General features: G+C 42.3%; 1 pseudogene; it reads right to left on the reverse strand.

Annotated features, from left to right (window-relative positions):
* Positions 1 to 6,910: 6,910 nt before the first annotated feature.
* LOC102999590 (ferritin light chain-like) lies at positions 6,911 to 10,091 on the reverse strand (annotated as a pseudogene).
* Positions 10,092 to 21,983: the final 11,892 nt, after the last annotated feature.

Raw genomic sequence — 21,983 nt, forward strand, 5'->3', positions numbered from 1 at the left:
TATTGCAATACCAGCGTTCCTTAGAATGCTGAATTAGGGTCTCCTGGAGAGCTTGTTAAGAGATTTCTGGACCGTCCCCAGAGTGTGATTCAGTACATCCTGCATAGCCACGAATATACTTTCTTAACAAGTTCCCAAGTGATGATTCTGATGGTCCAGGGACCACACTTTGAGGATCACTGCCTGGGTAGCTCTCAGAACTCTAGAGAACTGAACAGAAACCTAGCTATTTGGTCAGCTTATTTGTAGAGGAAGCACAGAAGAGCAGAAGGAGAAACTGACTTAGAGCCAGGCATACATTTAGAGGTTGAACTGGAATTCGAACCTAAATCTTCCATTGTCATTGAGAATTGAGAAAAGTGAATAGTGTAATGTAAAGATTCCAGTTTTAGAGCCATATTGGAGCTTGGTTCCCAGTTCTGCCAATTCTGTCTGTAGCCTTGGATAAGTCACTCAACATCTCTGAATCTATTTCCTCAATTGCACAATGGAGTTAATAAATGGGATTTATTTATGTAAATACATAGGTAGGATTGTAGTGAGGGATGTAGATAGGGCTGCCAGGCATCATGCATGTATTATATATAGTACATGTCTTGTCAGAATGCCCTAAATATTCTTTTTTCAATACATTACAAAAATTGAGCAGTCAGAGCTATTTTTTCTGCCACAGTAATTGGTGCTTAAATCTGTTAAATGGCAACACAAGGTGCCCTAGATGGGGAATATGGGTAAAGTTCCTGACACACGGTAATTCCTCTCTCCTTTGAAGTCTCAGCACTTTTTTCTTATATTACCTCTTCTGGCACTTTCACTTTCTCCCTTACTAAATTCTAAGTCCAGTGAGGGCTGGGGCCATGTCTTGTTCTTTCATCCTCACAGCCCTTGGTCTAGAACCTCGAGCATTAGACACGATCCCAGCCCTTTAAGGTTGCTCACAGGTTATGGTGCCTCCACATCAGTAACAGCTGAACATCTACAGTGAGCAGCTACTGCGCTTTACATACATCCCGTCTTTCCCAGCAACCTTGTAAGGGAGTGGGCAACGTTACCTTACAGATGGTGAAACTAAGATGCGTTGAGCATAAGTAATTTGCCGAAGGTCTCAAGGCTAGTAAACGCTGGAGCAAGGATCTGGGGGCTCTCTGGCTTCCCATCGTTCTCTTCCCATGGCATCATGTTGTTTCCCACAATAAACCGATAAAGTGAACGTGTGTTTAGTTTCTAAAGCTTAAGAAGAAAGAACCTGAAGAAGGCAGGCAACTACTAAAGCCAGCGCAGCCCAGGTGCCAAGGAGCACCCAGCTCAGGGGTGTGCAAACCAGCCCTCACGGGCCTGCAAGCCCCTCATTAGCACCGAAGCTCCTGAGACCTCTGCCTCAAGGCTGAAAGGACCAAGGTGAGAGAGTTTGCAGTCCAGTTCATTTTCCCGTCCCATTTTAGGTAGCACTGTCTCCTTTTATCACATTGCACGTGGTCCTCTTCTTGAGCTCCTTAATTCTGGCTCCTTGTTCATACGGATGACCCAGAATGGATCAGTGCAGTAAACCATAACCTGACCTTTATAAACAAACAAATAAACCGTAACCCAGCAGCAGTAATTGGTCCAGGGGTGGGCAAACGATCTGAACAAGGCCCATGAGAGTCCTTTTTGCTACGGAAACCTCGAGAGAATGAAGTCGTCTTTCTGCTGATTGTGCCAAACTGGGATGACATGGCTGGAAGCCTGAGGCATCTCCCGCATTCTGCCGAACTGGCTGAGCCAAGAAAGTGATGAATAGAGAAAGATTCTCAGGAGTTTGGTGTCCTTGGTTCCGGCGGGGCTGCCTTAGCATTTGGAGCTACCCACTATCCCTTGTGGGTGTAGGAGTGGTGGGTTGTTTATTCTTTTTTGCTTAATCTTGTTTGAGTTGGGGTTCTGTCATTTCAACCCCAAAGAGCCACAGTTGTCAATACCAAGATAACACTTGGATAAATAATCCTAAAGGAACCCCCAATTTTAAGCACCCTCATAGTTATAAATCCTTACATAGTTAAATATCTTCCTTTAAAAGCACTTTATTTCTCATAATTATTGTTTTCACTGCAGCTTCTAGTATTGGTTGTGTAGAATGGTACTGATATAGATGTATTCCTATTGACCTTTCAAAGAACCTACAAACTTTTGAGGAATGCTTACATACGTGTACCTACTCTTTACCAGTCAGGAGTAGAAATCTGCAGCATTTATTTCCATGGGCAGTCATGCCTTTCCTTGAGATAGGATTTCAAAACCATGCTATACTTTTCTGTTAAGGAAATAATGCAATAACAAAAGCAGAACGTTTGGGGAGAATTTGTTTCCTAATGAGTATTAGTAGTTTTTTGTATTTGTAAAGAGCTTTGTAATAATTAAGTGGCCTATGCTATTTCAATAGACAGAAGCTTCCTATACTATAAAAATACCCTTAACTATAAAACCACAAGAATAATTATACCATAAAACATACTTTATAATATGGACAGAAAAGATACATTTCCCAACCGACCATAGCCAATTGTCTTAATGGTTCTGGTATCATGACAGACATATTTATGTGCAAGAAAATACAAATCTATTCTTCATGAACTACATTCACTGCTTCAGAGATCCAAGTGGGGAGCAGAACATTTGCTCCATCTTAAATCTTCTTGCTAGAATTTGAACATAGTTTTAGAAATGCTTTTTGGCTTCTTGTTTGAATTACTTCTCATGCATAGGCACTAACGGAAAATGGTTCAGAACATAAAAAGATTGCAATTTCCCCGGTGAGCACAAAACATTTTAGACCAGTCAACATCAATCTGAAGCCACACGGACTGGATGACAAATGCAATGTTATTTATATGTTCAGAGCTCTTAGTTACCCATGCCAACAGAAGGTTCTAGCGGCTTGGATAACCTTAAAGAGCCAACATCTCACCTCCCTCCCCCCAAATTTTGGCATTCACTCTGTGACCCACCCACTTGCAGCAAATCTCATTTCCAAGTTAGTGAAATAAAATTTTAGAACTGAATGGGATCTTGGACATTGTTCAGTTCAATCCTTATTTTCCCAGGGAGGAACCTACAGATTTCAGCAACAGAGTGAGAAACAGAACCTAGGTTTTCTGACTTCCAATTTAAAGAGACTTCTACTCTGTTTTCGATTGCCTCTGACAGTGAAGCTGGGAGTCAATAATGGCTTCAAGAAAGAAATTATGTATTTTAAGGATAAAATGTGCAGACAGGAGAGAACCCAAGTAATCAGTGAGGAGAAAATAGAAGTCAGATCAGAGAACGTTGCGTAGATTTTCAGTTGCTAGAAATTAAAAGTGAAATAGCCAACAAGGCAAGGAGCACATGCAAGCCAAGCACATTGTAAGTGAGAGGTACTGAGCGTGTTCTTTGCAAGAGCAAAATAGCGATTTTCATTCTCTACTTCCCTTCAGAGTGTAATCGGGGGTTTAACTCAGATGTTACAGGTATTTTTAAATAGTCACATTCTAAAAAAAAAAAAAACCAAAAAAGGAAACTGTCCAACTGCAATTTAAGTATGTATCACGTAATAAACATTGTGATGTTAGTATTACATATTCATATGGTCTCTGGCACTGGAATAGCTGGCGTATGTATAATAAAGGACAAAGGCAAAGAACTCAGCTTTATCTCTTTTATCCCTTTTCAAGAGGACTATCTCGTGTGTTACCATGTTTGGAATATCTCCTAGCATGGCTGAAAAAGCAAGGAATAAACAGCAATCATTCAGTGCGCCTGATGGCACAAAATAAAGCAGTTATTCACAAACAGAAAACTGGACTTTTGAGCAGATGTTTATTTAAATACAAACATCAACTCCTACGTTTCCTGTTATCTCCAATTATGTGATGCAATATTTTTACCAGAAGAAGCTCTTTTTAAAAACAGCCTTCCAGGGAGTGAATAAACAATACTATATTTGGCTAACAGCTGCTTTTGGAAAATGAGATGTCAGCAAAGCTGAATGTTGTTTAAAGAAAACTAATTATCCAGCTACCTTTGACTTGGATCAGAGTAAATAAAGCACTTCCCTATTTGCACTGAAATGTTTTGTCTAGGAATTAAATATTAGGTATTAGTCAGATATTTCACTTCTTCCATCATTTGCCATGTGGAGCAAATTGCATTTAAGAAGTATCCCTGTGTTTGATTTTGCTGCCAAAACCACGTCAGGTCATCTGGTGCTGCAGAGCCGCTGCTGCTTTGCTGCTTCACCATCCATAGGTTCGTCTGTTTAGTGTAAAGCAGTGTGTTTATGGACACATTGAAACACAGGTGACCTCGTGACACACAGTATGGTGGCATTTGTGTGAATTTAATTATGCAAATGTCAGTATAAGTGTATGTGTAAGATCACATATAGAATCTGAAATAATGGAAATACCACCAGTTTTTGAAAGTTCATTTGAAGGTTGGCAAGCCAAGAGAACTGTAAAACTGGTGTATGCCATTGCCAACTGGCACTTTTGACAGGGAATACATACCTGCAGCCCTTTGTCAGCATTGTGTCAGCCAGGCTGTGGCTTCCCTGAATTAGAGCTCCTGCAGGTGCCTGTGGTGATGAATCTCCTTACTTTTCTTCTTTTTTTTGGCCACACCTTTGGGCATGTGGGATCCTAGTTTCCCGACCAGGGATCGAACCCGCGCCCCCTGCCTTGGAAGCGCAGAGTCTTAAACCCTGGACCGCCAGGAAAGTCCTGACTCTCCTTATTTTCACATCGATTGTTTTATAATTTGAAATATTTTTACGGAGGATGCCACTGGGATGGGACCAAACCGCATGGCTAGAGCTCGCGGGGTCGAGGGTTGCTTGCCTAATTGGATTGGGTCCAAGGGAGAGAGAGCTGGAAGGGGTTTCTCGGGCCAGTCTGCATTCGCCAAATGGCATCAAGCTCTGCCTCCAATCAAAGATAATGGAGTCTCTTCCTGCCATTTAGAAAAGCCACTCAGACTCACACTTCTCCAGGCCCCTTTGTAAAGTTAAGGTAACTATCAATAGCAATATACAGCGGCCCCGTGTACCCGTTACCCAGTGTCATTATTATTACATTTGAAACCCACAGCATATCTCTTTCTGTCCACATCTCCCTTTCTTTTTCAAAAAGATGTATATCCTTACACTTTTTCAACTTTTCTTTATACTTTTACAACATATCTGTCTATCTTCATCATCATCATCATACTGCATGCTTTTATGCTTTATATAAATATTAAAGATTCTGACATTTATTTATTTTGTTTGGCTTTGTGAGATTTATCCATGTTGATAAATGTAGCTATAGTTCATTTGCTTTTACTACAGCATTCCATTGTATGACTCTAATTTATTTGTCTCTTCTATTAATAGACACTTGTTTCTCCTGTTTTGCTGTTACGAACAGTGCTGCTATAAGTTTTATTATATATGTCTCCATCTGCTCGTGTACAAGGGCTTTTTTTTTGTGGGGTGTGCAGACCCATTCCGTGTCCTTCCCCTGCTCTGTTCTGTATCTCAGGAACCTGACCAATGGGAGGTGCTGGCAGGAGAGAGAAGAGAAGTCAGAGTGTGTATCTGCCTCTTGCTCAGATGATGTCGCTTCTGCACCTCTGGCTCCCATCCCACAGGTCCACCCTGGTTCTAGCTTCTGCCCAGAGACCCCAACTAACTCCTGGTCTTCTGTAGCCTCAGTCTTTTGTCTCAGTAGACTGAGATGGGAGTGAGTTCCTGAAATGGCTGGTCCCTGGTCGCCTCACTGTTTGCTGTTTGACTTCTCAGCTCTTTCAATCCACAGGTCACCAATTCCTTTGATTAAATTCCTTCTGTTTCAAGACCTGGAATGGATTTTCTTTTCCAGTTACATCCTAATATATAGGTTGTGCATATCTTCAACTCCAAATTGCTGTCCAAAGTGGGTACACCTACTTATGCTTCTAGCAACAGTGTATGTGTTCCCATTGTTTTAATAACCGATATTAAGAATTGTCAGGGCTTCCCTGGTGACACAGTGGTTAAGAATCCACCTGCCAATGCAGGGGGACACGGGTTCGAGCCCTGGTCCAGGAAGATCCCACATGCCACAGAGCAACTAAGCCCGTGTGCCACAACTACTGAAGCCTGCGCTCTAGAGCCCGTGAGCCACAACTACTGAGCCCGTGTGCCACAACTACGGAAGCCCGTGTGCCTAGAGCCCATGCTCTGAAACAAGAGAAGCCACTGGCAATGAGAAGCCTGCGCACCACCACGAAGAGTAGCCCCCGCTCACTGCAACTAGAGAAAGTCCATGTGCAGCAACGAAGACCCAACACAGCCATAAATAAATAAATAAATAAATAAAAAAGATTGTCAGACTTTTACAATTTTGCTAATCTAATTAGTCCAAAACAATATTTCACTGAAGTTTTAGCTTTCTTTCCTTGAGACTGAGGGTCTTTCTGTATATTATTGACTGTCCAAGTTTTCCTTTGGTAAATTGCTTGCTTACCTTTTAGAAATAAAACTGTCTTTATTTGCATACAACATGATCATCAACATAGATAATCCTATGGAATCTACAAAAAAAGCTAGAACTAATAAATGACTTTTACAAGACTACAGAATATAATATCTGTATGAAAAATATATTGCGTTTCTGCATACTAGCAACCATTTTTCAGAAAAATGTGTTGGTTCCTTAAAAAGGGAAATATACCACAAAGTATGACCGAGCCATTCCACCTCTAACTACCTAAGAGGTATAAAATTGTTTGCCTTTTTTTTTTTTTTTTTTTTCTGCAAAAAAAGCTTTATTGTTCCCACTTGGTCCAAGGCTTGGGAGAGGGCTCCAGGGTGGTTAACAAGCTGCCTACTGGCTGCAGAGAAGGGCTTCAGGCAGAAGCCCTAACGCCGGAGGGCTCCTCAGAGGTCGCTGGGCTTCGGTCGGCTCCTACTGGTACTTGAGGGTGAGCCTTTCGAAGAGATAATCGCCCAGCCCAGCCTGCGGTGGTTGGTCAGGTGGTCGCCCACGTTCTTGATGAGTTTCACCTGCTCGTCTAGGACGCGGGCTCTCCTGGAAGTCACACGGGTGGGAGTCTGCGTCGGCACAAGCCGGGGCATGCAGGTCCAAAATGGCCTGGCTCAGGTTCTTCTCCGCGAGCATGGCGGCTTCCATAGCGTCCTGGGTTTTACCCCACTCATCTTGGGGCTCCTTCTGCGCGTCCGGAAGAGGGCACAGCCACTGCGCTGGTTTTGCATTTTCAAGAGACACTGGGAGCCTTCCCGCTTCTCGTTGGCCGATTTGCGGGAAAAGTGGCCCACGCCCTCCAGAGCCACATCCTTGCGGTGGAAATAGAAGCCCTGAGAGAGGTAGGTGTAGGAGGTCCGCAGATGCAGGTTGACCAGGCGGTGGACAATGGCCTCCACCTCGGTGGAATCATTCTGACCAATCTGGGAGCTCACGGTTGGTTGGTAATAAGGAGTTAAGCTCAGAAAAGGGTGTGGGCTGGTCCCGAGGCCGAGGATCCTGAACTGCTGATTCTGAGGGTTGCGACTGGGAAAAACGTTGGAGGGTGGTCGGAGACTGGGGCGAGGGGCGTCCCCGGGTCTGTGGCCTCCAAACGCGGTTGCAGCAAGAGAGATCCATGGGACCACGGAGCGTACTGCTTGTTTGCCTGTTTTTTGATTGTTTGGTTCTTACTGATTTACAGGAGTTACTTATGTTCTACATACTAATTCTTTGTTGGTTATACGTGTGGTAAATACCTTCTCCCATTCCTTGTCCTGTCTTGCCATTTTCTTCAATAGTGTGTTCTCATGGACAGATGTTTCTAATTTTAATGTAGTTTTCACAAAGTTTTAATGTTTCCCTGAGTTTCACGGAACATTGCTGATCAGATGAGGGCCACCAGATGTGACCAGCCTACCGGTATTGACAAAATTCTGCAACCCACATCCCCTCGACAGAGCATGTCCAGAAGGCAGCTTGCAGTTGGCTAGTCCGGAACCCTATGTCAGCATTTCCCGTTAGAGTAAACGGGCTCCCGGGAGGAAGTCTAAGGCTCTATTTGCTGCAGATCCTTCCTACCTGGGAGCATGGGGGGGGGGGACCTGGCCGCACTGGGGGCACCTCCCAGGCTTTTCTAGCCCAACTGTATCTCACACTCAGCTGAACGCAAGCCTATAATGGCAACGTGTTTTTGTTTGTTTGTTTGTTTTAATTTGTACTGAGCCTGGCTTGGAAAGTGTATTGAACAGGGTGAGTCCCTGAGACATAGCCAGCTATGTTCAATGTGACCAACTGGCAACCAAGAGCCATGCTGGGTTGGAGCAGAGAACATAGGCAGTGTGCAGCTGGGGCCTCGCGCTGCCACAGGAAGCAGATAAATCTTAAGCGCGACTACACAGCAGGCTGAGGAGAGGGGGCCCAGGACCAGCCTGGCGCCTGCACGCAGCTCAGGCCCGCACATCCGTCTCTCCACTGGTGACGGCAGCCTGTAGCACAGGCCCACTGTGAGGCCTGACTGCCCAGAACAAAGGTTAGGAGCTCTTATAACATGTGCATTTTAGGCTAGTTGTTACTTGCACATGATATTTTAAAAATTCAAACAGTGTAACGAAAAGTACACAAAGTCCTGCTTCTTTCTTGTTCTCATCTTCTGGGTTCCCACCTCTCATTCCCCCTCTGATATTTTCTTTATGCAAGTAAATATGAATGTATATTGTTATACCTCTCTGTTTTTACCCCAAAATAACACATACAGACAGATTTTTTTTAAACCACAGATCTAGGAAATATTTGATGAAGAATTTTAAAATCAGGTTTTATTTAATTAGATCTTTCCTATGAATGAACTGTGTCACTTTGATAATTTTTTCCTTATCTTTTTTTGGGGGGGGTGGTGCTGATCTGCACGGCTTGCGGGATCTTAGTTCCCTGACCAGGGATTAAACCCGGGCCCCCTGCAGTGGAAGCGTGGTGTCCTAACCGCTGGACTGCCAGGGAATTCCCTCCTTATGGTTTGTAAATTATCTTACAAAAGTCTGTGGTCACCCACCAGTCCAAGACAGATGTAAGTCAGGTATAAAAGGGTGATTTTTTTTCTTTTTAAATACTTCAGAATCAGAAAAAAAGTTGTGTGATGTGTTTATTAAAGAAAATTTAGAAAATAGAGAAAAGCACAAAGAAGAAAAAATTTAAGAGTAATTCTACTAGCAGAAATATTCCAGTGATAACCATTATGGTGTTTAGGATACAATATTTTATAATGGGTATATTGCATGTCCCCATAAAACACATATACAATTAACATATATATATTTTTTTAAAAACTTTATTTATTTATTTATTTATTTATTTATGGCTGTGTTGGGTCTTCGTTTCTGTGCGAGGCCTTTCTCTAATTGAGGCAAGCGGGGGCCACTCTTCATCGCGGTGCGCAGGCCTCTCACTATCGCGGCCTCTCGTTGCGGAGCACAGGCTCCAGACGCGCAGGCTCAGTAGTTGTGGCTCACGGGCCCAGTTGCTCCGCGGCATGTGGGATCTTCCCAGACCAGGGCTCGAACCCGCGTCCCCTGCATCGGCAGGCAGACTCTCAACCACTGCACCACCAGGGAAGCCCCAATTAACATATATTTTGAACTGTAAAATGGAAAAACATTAATCAATGCTTGTTTATTTACCATAAAATCACAAGCATTCGATATTTCCAATTCATTGGTGACAATAATGTGATGTGTTGATGTATGCATTAGCTTGCTCTCTCTCTCTCTATATATATGTACATTTAAATTTTTTTCTATGTGTATATATATATTCTCTATATGTGTTATTTTTAAAAGGAGTCTTAAGTAGAGGCACATATTGATTTTTTGCCTAGTGTAAAGAATTGCATCACCTCTCTATTCAGTTCAAGGTGTTTCAACATGTATTTATTCTCTACTTTAATTATAGTAGTAATTCCTCACATTTGTATACAGTACCACAGTTTGCAGAAGTCTTCTTTCCTCTTTTGAACAGCCCGTTGAGTGAGGTAGTACTATTCTTATTGGCTGGATAAGGAAACTGGGGATCACAGAGGTTAAGTGTCTTGTCTAAGGCCATCTAGCTAGTTGGGTAGAAGACTTGTAGGTTTGGATTCCAAGTCTAGTTCTCATTCCACCAGACCATGGTGGGGACAGAAGAAAGAAGAAACACCCTATGTTCCCAGACCTGTTTAGGTTTACGATGTAGTTGATGAGACGAGTCACAAAACCATTAGACACCCAGAGAAGAAAACACTTGGCCTAACAGAGGCAAATATGATCACCCTCATCAGGCCCTATGCGTCATCCTTCATTTAGCCAGTTTCCATCACTTCTCCCTGTTGCCTTACTTGGTCTTCTTCTGGCCTCTGTGGTACCCACCTAGACCTCAAAGGCCTTTGAAGAAAAGCTCCTGATGAGAAATTGGAAAGAACTTTAGCTGATTTCTGGTCCTGGGAATTCCAGACTGTAGGCCAGGCAGAAGATGTGCATTCCTCCAGCAATGGAGATTTTTCATTGACAAGTGAGAATTACGCCTTAAATATTGTGTTTCTCCTGTAGCTTAAAAATGTTTGTCATGCATTCGTTCGATTGTTCAGTCATTTACTCGATCATGTTTGAATTCAACAAGCATCACTGAGGACCCAGCATGTCCTCGGTGTCCTAGGGCACCCTGCTAGCCCTAGAAATGAAACATGAGTTAGCCCCTTAAGGAGTTCCATTTCCACATGACTCTTTTGGTTACTTGGGCAACAGACTTGAGTGCAGCATTATTAGATAGCACATGATCTACACAACTGGGGTACAACTCTGTAAAAGTATCGCTTAACCAGAGCACAGGCCAAGAGTTGTTTTTCATCTCTTTTTCATACCGTATTCACTCCTGTGAAGATAAGGGCTCTGTTCCAGGACCAAGATTGAAGGTGGTGGAGTCCAACATGTACAAGACAACCCACATAGGGTGCAAAAAGAAAATATTTTGATGTATCCTTGTAACATTTCTTTTATTGGGAATATGTTTTCCATGATGTATAATATGTTAGTGTTACATGCAGTAGTGCACATATATACTTTCTGAATCCATAACTACACATGTGTCATGTGCTCAATAGTGTTTTATCGATGGGGTGGGCAATCAAGAATTTGGGTTTCCCTGCTCTACAGCCACAGCTACACTGCCTCTCCTTTCTCAACAGTATATAAAACTCTGCTGAAAGGCTCATTTGGGAAGCTTTCCAAAGTCACTGGGTTCAGATTTGGCCTGATGGCTGAGGAGAGACTTATACAAAGTTTCTAGAGCAGTAAAGTTTGAGTGAGGTCCTACAGTCTGTGCCAAATCTTCTCTTTTACACAGACAGAGGAAGGATAGATTTCTTCTTAGCTCAGTAATCCCTTCCTTCCTGCCAGGATCTTGAATTTTAAGAGCGTACTTTTTCCCCTCATACTTGGAGAATTTGTTTTATGTTTATTTGATGTTGGAGCTCTTCTGCAGAGTGACTTTTCACCTATTTTCCCAAGGAAGCACCGTGCTTTATCAACCGCCTTCACTCCTTGCCCCTCATCTGGAGTTGGAAGGGAATCGGTTGGGGTCCGAGTTCCCCTCTCTTCTATTGCCAGACATTTACATTTGGCAATAGATGCCAAGCAAGCATCATCTATCATTATCATTCTATCTCTGGAATGGAATTCTAGAGCATTCTACCAACTTCACCAACGAGTTCTACTCATTTACCCAGTGTCTGGGCATCGAACACTCTTTGCCTACTTTCTTGCCCAGAAATCCTTTCTGCTGTACCATAGTGGATTTCTGGGCTGAGGATTATTTTTCACTTTCATCTAAGTGTTCTATTTTCTTCTTCCTCCACTCCACCTCTGCTCTCGCTTCAGTGATATCGTGGAAATCATTACAGCTTCTGAAAAATATAGGCTGTGTTTCACTAAAAGAATTACTAGTCTATGATATTTCAAAAAGTACTTAGGTGGGGAATGTGGATTGTGATTATTTGAATTGCAAAAAGGTCTTAAAAGATTCTTTATTTTCTTGACATACGATCAGTTTGATAAAAATTTCAATTTTGATCAGCTGTTCCAGAGACCCATCTGTTGTGTAATGTGAATTTTACTTGAAGTATCCCTTTCTTCCAGTTCAGGCCTTTGCTAAAGTCCTTGCATGGAGTGTCTGTGTTTTGAGATGAAATTTGGAAAAATTGCTCATCCACATTAGAGGTAAGCCAGATGATCCCTGCAAACACCCCCACCTGGTTTCAGACAAGAATTCTGAGCTTATCAACTCCCAGGGCCACCTGGGGGCAAAGGCAGTCTGGCAGAATCGTTTTGAGCAAGCCATTTTGTGGGATCTTTTCTTCCAAAGCAAATGAGGGACTCCTGCCCTTGATGCTAAAGCGTAATGACATGTTCATGACATCTATAATTAGATAGGGAAGGCTCACTGCCTATAGTGTAAAATGGCACAAACACAAGAGAAGTTTATTTTATTTTTTTGGGCTACGCTGCGTGGCTTGTGGGATCTTCGTTCCCCAACCAGGGATTGAACTTGTGCCCCCTGCAGTGGAGGCATCAAGTCCTAACCACTGGACCACCAGGGAATTCCCAAGAAGTGTATTTCTTGCTCTGATGAGAGCACTGGGGAATGAAAAGGATGAGAGGCTGACTCTCCTATAGGCAGCCATTCAGGGACTCAGACGGGCGATGCTCTAGCATCTCCATCCCATGACTTCCCGAATCGCCCTAGCAGGCATCTCCGTACCAGCCATCTAGAAGGCAGGTAAAAACATGGAGCAATGTGCCCGGCCAGGTGTGGACACGGCACACCTCACTTGTCACATTCCATCAGCTAAGACACGGTCACATGGCCGTGCCTAACTGCAAGCCAGGATGGGAAATGAGGGCTAGTTGGGCGTTGAAGAAGGAAAGGAGAATGTGGGTACCCATCTCTGCCACCACATCCTTACCCTTTGGCTCATGGAAACATTTATTCCAAAGTCCCCCTTTATCAACCAGTGAGAATCAATTGTGTATTCAGAGGTAGCTCAGGGATCCCTTTCCTAGGCAGGCCAGGTACCTTATCATTTTACAGAGGATGACAAACCCGTTCTAAATGGTACACAGTGGATTTGAGTGTCTCACCAAAGGATTTCAGATGATCAGCAAATCTCTACGGGAACAAGCAGGGGTGACCTCTCCGGAACTGTACACACGAGTGTGGCATATCTACCTTCTCATTGGAGGCTATGATCCAGTGTTCCCAAGTGTCTGGAAAGCTGATATACACGGCCTTTTCACTTGATCAGGGGAAATTCTGGTCTTATCTTTGCAAATAAAAATAATTCTTCTGCTGAAATTGCCTACTTGTTATCTGGAAAGACAGCAGGAATTCTTTATCAAGAAAGGCCCTGGCAACCGGCCTCAAACCTGGGCAATGGAAATAGATGGTCTGGGCAAATGCCAGAGACTTTTCATCTTTTGGAGAAACTAATACATAGGGCATCAGCTGAGTTTCCATTTCAGTGCAACTTAAGCCTGAGTGATAAAGGCAGCCTGTTCTGTGAACCTTATATTACATAACCCTCATGTGATTCAGGGCTGCTATTTATAGTTTTCCATTGTGTGGAAATGGAGCGAGTTACAGGGATGCAGCTTCCTTCTCCAGCGTCCCAGAAGGAGATCAAAATGACTCTGCATTTATGACCTAGCCTAGGGCTTTCAAAACTGCTCTTGCTTTATTGTCAAAAACAATTTTGGCTCCTACCTTACCCTGAAGTTCGTTCGTTCATTCGTTCGTTCCTTCCTTCTTTCATTCATTCATCATCCATTCATTCATTCATTTAACAAATATTTAGTGAGTGTCTACTAGGCACCAGGGGTGCAAAGTTGAATAAAACACACATGGAGTGGAGGAAGGGGTTGGAAACACTGATTCCTAGATCCCATCCCAGACCAATGAAAACAAAGTATCTGGGGGTGAGTTCTGGTGGGTATGTTTTAAAATCTCTCCAAGAGAGTCCAATGTGCAGCTTGGATTGAGAACCACTAGAATTTGTAGACATTGAAGCCAGAGGAATGTATTAGGTTTAATATGTCAAGGAGGAGCACTAGAAAGAGAACCAAATAAAGAAGACATTAAAGAACAGTGCAGAGGGCTTCCCTGGTGGCGCAGTGGTTAAATCCGCCTGCCAATGCAGGGGACACGGGTTCGAGCCCTGGTCCGGGAAGATCCCACATGCCGCGGAGCAGCTAAGCCTGTGCACCACAACTACTGAGCCTGCAAGCCACAACTACTGAGCCCACGTGCCACAACTACTGAAGCCCGTGTGCCTAGAGCCCATGCTCCGCAACAAGAGAAGCCACCACATTGAGAAGCCCGCGCACTGCAACGAAGACCCAACACAGCCAAAAATAAATTAAAAAAAAAAAAAAAAAAGAACAGTGCAGAGAGGATTGAAAGTTGCTTGATACAGCTAAAGAGAAATAACTTTGGTGTCCGATCCATCTCTGGTGGAACTTCAGCCTTTCTGCTTTTTAGCTTGTGTGATGCTGGGCAAGCATTTAACCCTCTGAGCCTCAGCTTCCGCGTTTTTATTTTTTATTTATTTATTTATTTTTTAATTTTAACTTTTTATTTTTGCCTGCGTTGGGTCTCCGCTGCTGCACGTGGGCTTTCTCTAGTTGTGGCGAGTGGGGGCTACTCTTTGTTGCAGTGCGTGGGCTTCTCATTGCAGTGGCTTCTCTTGCTGCGGAGCACGGGCTCTAGGTGCACGGGCTTCAGTAGTTGTGGCATGCGGGCTCAGTAGTTGTGGCTCGTGGGCTCTAGAGCGTAGGCTCAGTAGTTGTGGCGCACGGGCTTAGTTGCTCCGCAGCATGTGGGATCTTTCCAGACCAGGGCTCGAACCCATGTCCCCTGCATTGGCAGGCAGATTCTCAACCACTGCGCCACCAGCGAAGCCCAGCTTCCGTGTTTTTAAAATGAGGATAATAATAATCTTCACATCCTAGGATTGCCATGAGCATCTAATCAAAATGCCTGGCGTGCAACAAATCTCAGTTATTTTTGTTATTATTTGGAATTCAGGAGGAAAGATCAAGCATAAAAAGTTGGGTAGTTAAAGATCTGAGCATGGATCCCAAGCGATTCTCTCTTGCTGCCAAAACTGGGTGAAGGCCACCACATATCTGTGAGTATTCTGAGACCTCAGCCCCATATGGTGCATCTTCCTTGGGGAAAAATAAATCATTATTTTTATTTTAAAACGAATGTAAATATGTTGTTGACGAGAATGTCAGATTTGTATCAATTAATTAAGAAAAAATTGTCCACATGGTTTGAAAAGATCCCCCCCCCCCATTCTGGGGAGGACACGGTAGGCAGTGCTCGGGCCTCCCTGAGGGTACTGTTCACGCCTCTGCTATTAGTCTTCCCTGACCTTCAGGCGGAAAGCATAGCCCTGAGCATCACGAAGGTCTCACCGTGTTGAGTGAGTCAAGACTTTCAGAGATCATTCTTTCTGGCTATTTAACTAAACACGGTTAACACTTCTTCACGTGAGAGATTATGTAAACATCAGCAGACATGTATATTCAGTGCTTTCCTCTTTGATTTGTAACACAAGAGGATAGCACAGTCTGTGCACTTTTAAGCCCTGAATTTTACCTTAACAATATCTCATGGAGATGATCTATATCCACCCATAAAGAATGTCATCCTTTTCTTCTTTTATAGCTGCATGGTAGCCTTTTAGGTGGGTGTATTATAACTTACTTAACCAATATTCGGTTGATGTTTTCAGCTTTTTGCTGTTTAAACATTGCTGCAACAAATGACCGTGTACCTAAGTCATTTTGCATACGGGAGCATCTTTTGTTCTATAAATTCCTGGGAGTGGAATGGCTGTGTCAAAGGATATGGGCATTCACAGACTGCCCTTCACAGGGGCTGTTCTAATTTTCACTTCTGCCAGCAGTGTAGGAACAGGCCTCTTTCCTCACAACCTCACCAGCACAGTCTCCTACCAAAGTCTCATGTCTGCCAACGGGCCGGGTGCAAAACGACCTTCCCTGATAGTTGTAAAGTACATCTCTCCAATTGTGAGTGACGTTGAACCCCTTTTCAGATGTTTTAAGAACCTTCTGTCTTTTCTGTGCTGGGAAGAGTTGGTTCATATCATTTGCCTATTTTAAAATTTATTTATGTATTTATTGATATTGACATATAGTTGATTTACAATGTTGCGTTAGTTTCTGGTGTACAGCAAACTGATCCAGTTATACATACGTGTGTGTGTGTGTGTGTATATATATATATATATATATATATATATATATATATATATACACATATATACACACATTCTTTTTCAGATTCTTTTCCATTACAGGTTATTATAAGATATTGAATATACAGTAGGTCCTTGTTGTTTATCTATTTTGTATATAGTAGTGTGTATCTGTTAATCCCAAAGTCCTAATTTATCCCTCCCCACTTTCCCCTTTGGTAACTCTAAGTTTGTTTTCTATGTCTGTGAGTCGATTTCTGTTTTGTAAATCAGTTCATTTGTATCATTTTTTAAGATTTCACATATAAGTGATATATTTGTCTTTCTCTTTCTGACTTACATCACTTAGTATGATAATCCCTAGGTCCATCCATGTTGCTGCAAATCATTTGCCTAGTTTTTAATTGGGCCATTGGTTTGTTCCTTGTTGATTTTTAGGAATTCTTTATATATTTAGAAAAATTAGCATGGTGTCTATTACAAATATATTTTCCTTCCAGTTTTGTCATTTGTCTTTGATTTTTTCTGCAGAATGTTGTGACTTCTGTGTTTCGTATGTGTCATAAATGCAAAGATATTCTGCACTCTGAGATTATTAAATAATTCTCCCATGGTTCTTATGTCACTTGTCATATGCTATTCTTTTTTACATTTAAATTTTTGTACAACTCGGAATTTTTCCTGGTGAAGTTGTGAGGTATGGGATCCAACTTTATTTTAGATGGCCGTCCAGTTGTCCTAAAGCCTTTAATTGAATAACGTATCTTTTCTCCATGGATTTGAGATACTGTTCTTTAAGCTATATTAAATTTATCACATACTAAATTTCCACGTGCTCTTAGGTGTATTTATGGACTTTTTATTCTCTTTCATTGATCTCTTGGTCTATTCATGTATCAGCACTATACATTTTTAATCACTATAGCTTTATAATATGCTTTGATTTCTGGTTTGGAAAAAATCTGGTAATTATTCTTTTTCAGAATTTTCTCGACTACTTCTGCCTGTTTATTTTTCCAACTGAACTTTAGAATTAACTTATTTAATGTGAAAAGTTAATATTTTATTGGCTTTGTATAACACATTGGTTAACGAAGAGGGGACTGATGGCTGTATGTGTTACCTTTACAGTCAGGGGTCCTGCCCCTTGGTTCATGTGATCCAAAGGATGTTAGACTCTCACAAGTATCACCACTGAGATATCACACTACTCTCCCTAGGGGGTCGAGTGAGTGATGGGGAAGAGAGGCCACCAGAAGGATTTACCACTCTTTTTGGGGGGGAGTGGAGAAGAAAACCTCTTGTCCTATGGAAACATGAGGAGCATGTGGATAAAGGTGTCACCATAACAGTGGAATTTAAGGGGCACCTGCCAGGGGCTCTTCTCAGGATATATTTCAATGGCTTCTAAAGGAATTTGCTTTTATGATTCTGGAGATCTGAGACACTAAAGGTGTGTGTAAAGTATTTCATCTGCTGAAAAGGGCGGTGAGAGGCAGGTGTAGTGTAAGGAGCAGGGGCTTTAGAGCCCATTGAGACTGAGTTCAAATCCCAGTGCGACCAGCTGTGTCATTCGGGGCACTTAATTTCTCCAACTCTCACTTTTCTCACTTTTATAGATACCTTGGAGAATTGTCAATCTTAGTACTAATATATATGTCAAGATTCTAGCAAAGCACCTGGTATACATTAGGTACTGAAAAAAAGAGATGCACATTTTGCACCAAAGACAAACTTAAACTATTTCACAGTTTCTCTGGAGGCCTTGGCACACCTCTCCTGCAGAGAGCGGCCCCATACACCAGAGAGACCCCGTATCCTCAGCTCCACAGGGAAGGCACCTAAGAGACAGGACAGACCTTTAGGTTTCTGGAATGCCAAGCATTTTAGCTCTCCCTGAGTGACTTTGATCTTGGTCTATGATTCACTCCGGTTCCCTCATCTCAGTTCATTGCTATGCGTCTCACTTTGCAGGAATTTTTTTCATGTTTCTGTGTCATCCTGAAATGGAGATATTTTACATATAAACAAACAGAACATTGATCCTTAAAAAAAAAGTGCCAAATATTTTTCCTGATTATGATTTTAATGTATGTTCAGTCAAGAAAAAATAGGTAATCGAGAACAGCATAAGAAAGTAAATATTAGTTATAATGCTATGAAACAGAAAATGCTTGTTAGTATATATGTTTTTTTCTGGGCTTGTTTCTGCATCTATGCCCTCCTCCACATGGACCTTGATATTGACATTTACATCCACACTTGTGGAGACTTGTACACCGTGTTGATCTTCACACTGATATGTATATAGGACCTCAACTGATATATAACTTGGTGTTTTGCTCTTTTAACATTATATCATAGCTTCTACGTTTTACAAAATTTCAGGTAAGCATATTTTTTTAAATTTCTGCATAATATTTGCTACATTTTTCTTTTAAAAGTCAAGAATTATGCAAGCAGATTTTTATCTACATTGACACTAGTTGGGAGAGGAAATAAAGATTGGAGGGTTATTATTTATACCTTTTCATCTAAATACTAAACAAGTGAAGTAAACAAACTGCCTGTTAGTTTCTGAAAGCTGAGAATTAGAATAAAGAATGAGAGCTTATTTAGAATCACTCTTTCCTGCCCCCTTTTAGGGAAAAGACTTGGGTATTTTTCAGAGTTATTACTGAGTAACTTGTGCAACATTGTTTTCATGAGGGGGTCCAACAAAAAGCCAAAAGTAAGAGTTATGTCCTTCTTTCCCCTTCCAGAACACAGCATGTTTATCCTTCCTATGGGGGTAAAGTTCAATATTTTCCGTAAAGCAAAACAACCTGGAAATCTAGAGTGATTTGAGCCAACTGGTAAATAAAAAGCAAATAAAGTAAATCAAGAAATACTTGTGGGAGAATGAACAGATCACTTCTGTCATCCCACCGACTACTGTTTGCTGTGTCTCTGGCAGCTGACCACAAGATGTCACTATGGCATCTTTAATCCTAATAATCATGTAGCTGGCTGGGGGTGGGGAAGGAACAAGGGAAGAAAATCTTACAGTTTTATGCAAAATGGAACAGTTTCCCCACCTACCCCTGGCAGGCAGCCAGGCTAATAAAAAAAAAAAAAAATTCTGTTTTTTAACCAACACTATGAATTGAAAAGGCTTTCAAGAAACATCTGCACAGTGAAACTGTTAACTCCAAAGAAGTCCAACATCATATTTATACTGTATAAATTAAAATGGAAAATAAAAACCCATTTGGGCCAATGTGCAAAATCTCCAAAGCAAGAGAAAAATACTTCTGAAGTCAATCCATTTTCAGAACGACGGCATTAAATATGGAGGCTGTAATAGCAGAAAACAACTGAAATCTTGCCCAGTGAAGATTTAAACAACCAGTTTCCCAAAACAAATATTGTTAATTAACCAAATTTCCCTCCATGGACTCAAATTTTAGGGGAAAGAAACAAATCATTCTTTAAAAAATGCAAGCTCCTCTCATGTCACTTGGGTGAAATGATTTTCAGAAATGGCTAGCGCGGTCTGCAGCGTCCCTTCCACAGGACACATCTACAGGTCAGGGGAGGAGACCCGCTGTTCTGGATCATGATTCTGAAGAACTGAAAGTTCCCGAGTCATCAAAAAAAAAAAAAATCGAAAAAAAAAAAATCGTATTTCTTTATGTACACAGAAGGTGAGAAAGTGCTTTTACAAAGCAGCGGTACACAGGATGGATCCTTGTTCCAGAAGATGGAACAACCGTCTTTTGGGTGATCTGCCCAGCTCGCCACCTGGATGTGGGCATCCCTACTGCACCCCTCCCCCAACACGGTCATGGTGCGACTGGCACGCGCTGTGACCCACCCGGTGTCCTCACCAGTGGCTAGCCGCCTGACCAATATCCCTTTTTCAGGAATTTGGGATTAAGTCAGTTGCGTCTCAGTCCTCATGACTGGAACTGTCATACACTCTGGAACTGCTGGTAACTGTATTTTCCATCTTGCCAGCCAAGAAGCAAAAACATAGGTCTACTGAGAGACTGAAGGATGAAGGGGGCACTTAGGACAGAGAAGGAGCCTTGGTGGCATCCAGGTGTCCGGTTCCAACTTGTCCTTGAGTCCCAGAGTCCACTCTTTGGCTGTGGGAGAAAGCCCTGCATCCTCATAGTAAATAATCATTTTGTTCAACCAGACCACTCTTAACGACTTTTCAGGATAATCTGGAACTCAAGTCATTGTAATTTTTTTACTTGCACCCTAATCTTCCCCTGCTCCCCAGTTGTCCTCTGTGCTCCGCCCCCCGGCCCCATCATTTATGCAGACACTTAGGTTATGGGATATTTTATTTAGTCATTTGAACCAGCTCTTAGGGCTTGCCGAGGGACAGTGAGAGTAACCTAGGAAGGCCTCAAGGAATGCTTTGAAAGATGACTTTTGGTCTCCATTATTTTTGGGTGAATTGGATCTATAAATTAGGATTCTACAATAGCACTTCCCAAAATTTGTTCCTTAGAACATTAATCCTGAAAATGTTAAGAAAACAAAGTATTCCATAGTAAAATAAGTTTGGGGAAAAAAATGCAACATATATCTCCCTTTTGGAGACTTAGAGGTCATGTTAATATATTAAAGGCTCTGACAAGTCCTGCAGCAAAGAAAGGGATCAAAATTTGTTTAGCCTAGGATTTTCCAAATTTATGTGACAGTAGATTTCTTTGGGGGGGAGTTAATCCTTATTGGCAACATTTTAAATGTTACTTAAAATGTCTGTTTAACTCTGCTTTACAGCCAAACTTGAGTCTGAGGTGGGCTGACCTTGGGAATTTTGATAGGAAAGTCCCTGGAAAATTCCACTCCCTCACCTCCTACTTCACAGCCCTTTATTAGTCAGGCAGTTAGTCAGAAAGCTAGGGAATGGCCTAGACATCCAGTGCTGTGGGAGAGACTGCCTTATGGCCTCTCTCGAAGTCCCTGCATTTCCCAGAATCCTGACTTTATGCCTTAATTTTATACCTTTTTCAAAATATACACAAAGAAAAGCGCATAAATCACAAGTGTATAGTGATGAATTTTTCCAAACTGTTTCACACGCTACTGTAACCAGCACTAGGTCAAGAAATGACATTACAGGCTCCCAGAAGCCCCTTCATGCTCTTTTAGTCACTTTACCACACAAGGGTAACCACTATCCAACTTTATGCCTTTTCTTTCCACATAAATGGTTACATCCTGCGGGATAAGGCACGATCCTTGACCTCCTTGTATCCCTGTGGTGTCTAGAAATGGACTTAGTAAAGGATAGGTAGTTGGGCTCATCTATAAAGCAAGAACCATAAAGGCGCAAGTGCCCATCAGACTCCTGTACAGGGTAGTGGAGGGGCCCTGGAGTCAGACTGCCTGGATTCAAACCTGTGTCTACGAGACTCCTACCCCTCTGACCATGGGCAGTCACTTAATCTTCAGGAAACTCAATTTCCTGATTTGCAAAGAGACTAGCCTGGATTATCTGGGTGGGCCGTGAACACCATTGCAAGTATCCTTATGAGAAAGGCAGAGAGAGATTTGAAGGTGGCCTTGAAGACTGGAGTGATACAGCCTCAAGCTAAGAATTGCCAGCAGCCACCAGAAACTGCAAGAAGCAAAGATTCTCCCCTACAGCCCCTGGAGGGAGTGTGGCCTTTGCTAACACC

The sequence above is a fragment of the Balaenoptera acutorostrata genome, chromosome 16 (assembly GCF_949987535.1).
Source record: "Balaenoptera acutorostrata chromosome 16, mBalAcu1.1, whole genome shotgun sequence".
NCBI classification, from domain to species: Eukaryota; Metazoa; Chordata; class Mammalia; order Artiodactyla; family Balaenopteridae; genus Balaenoptera; species Balaenoptera acutorostrata.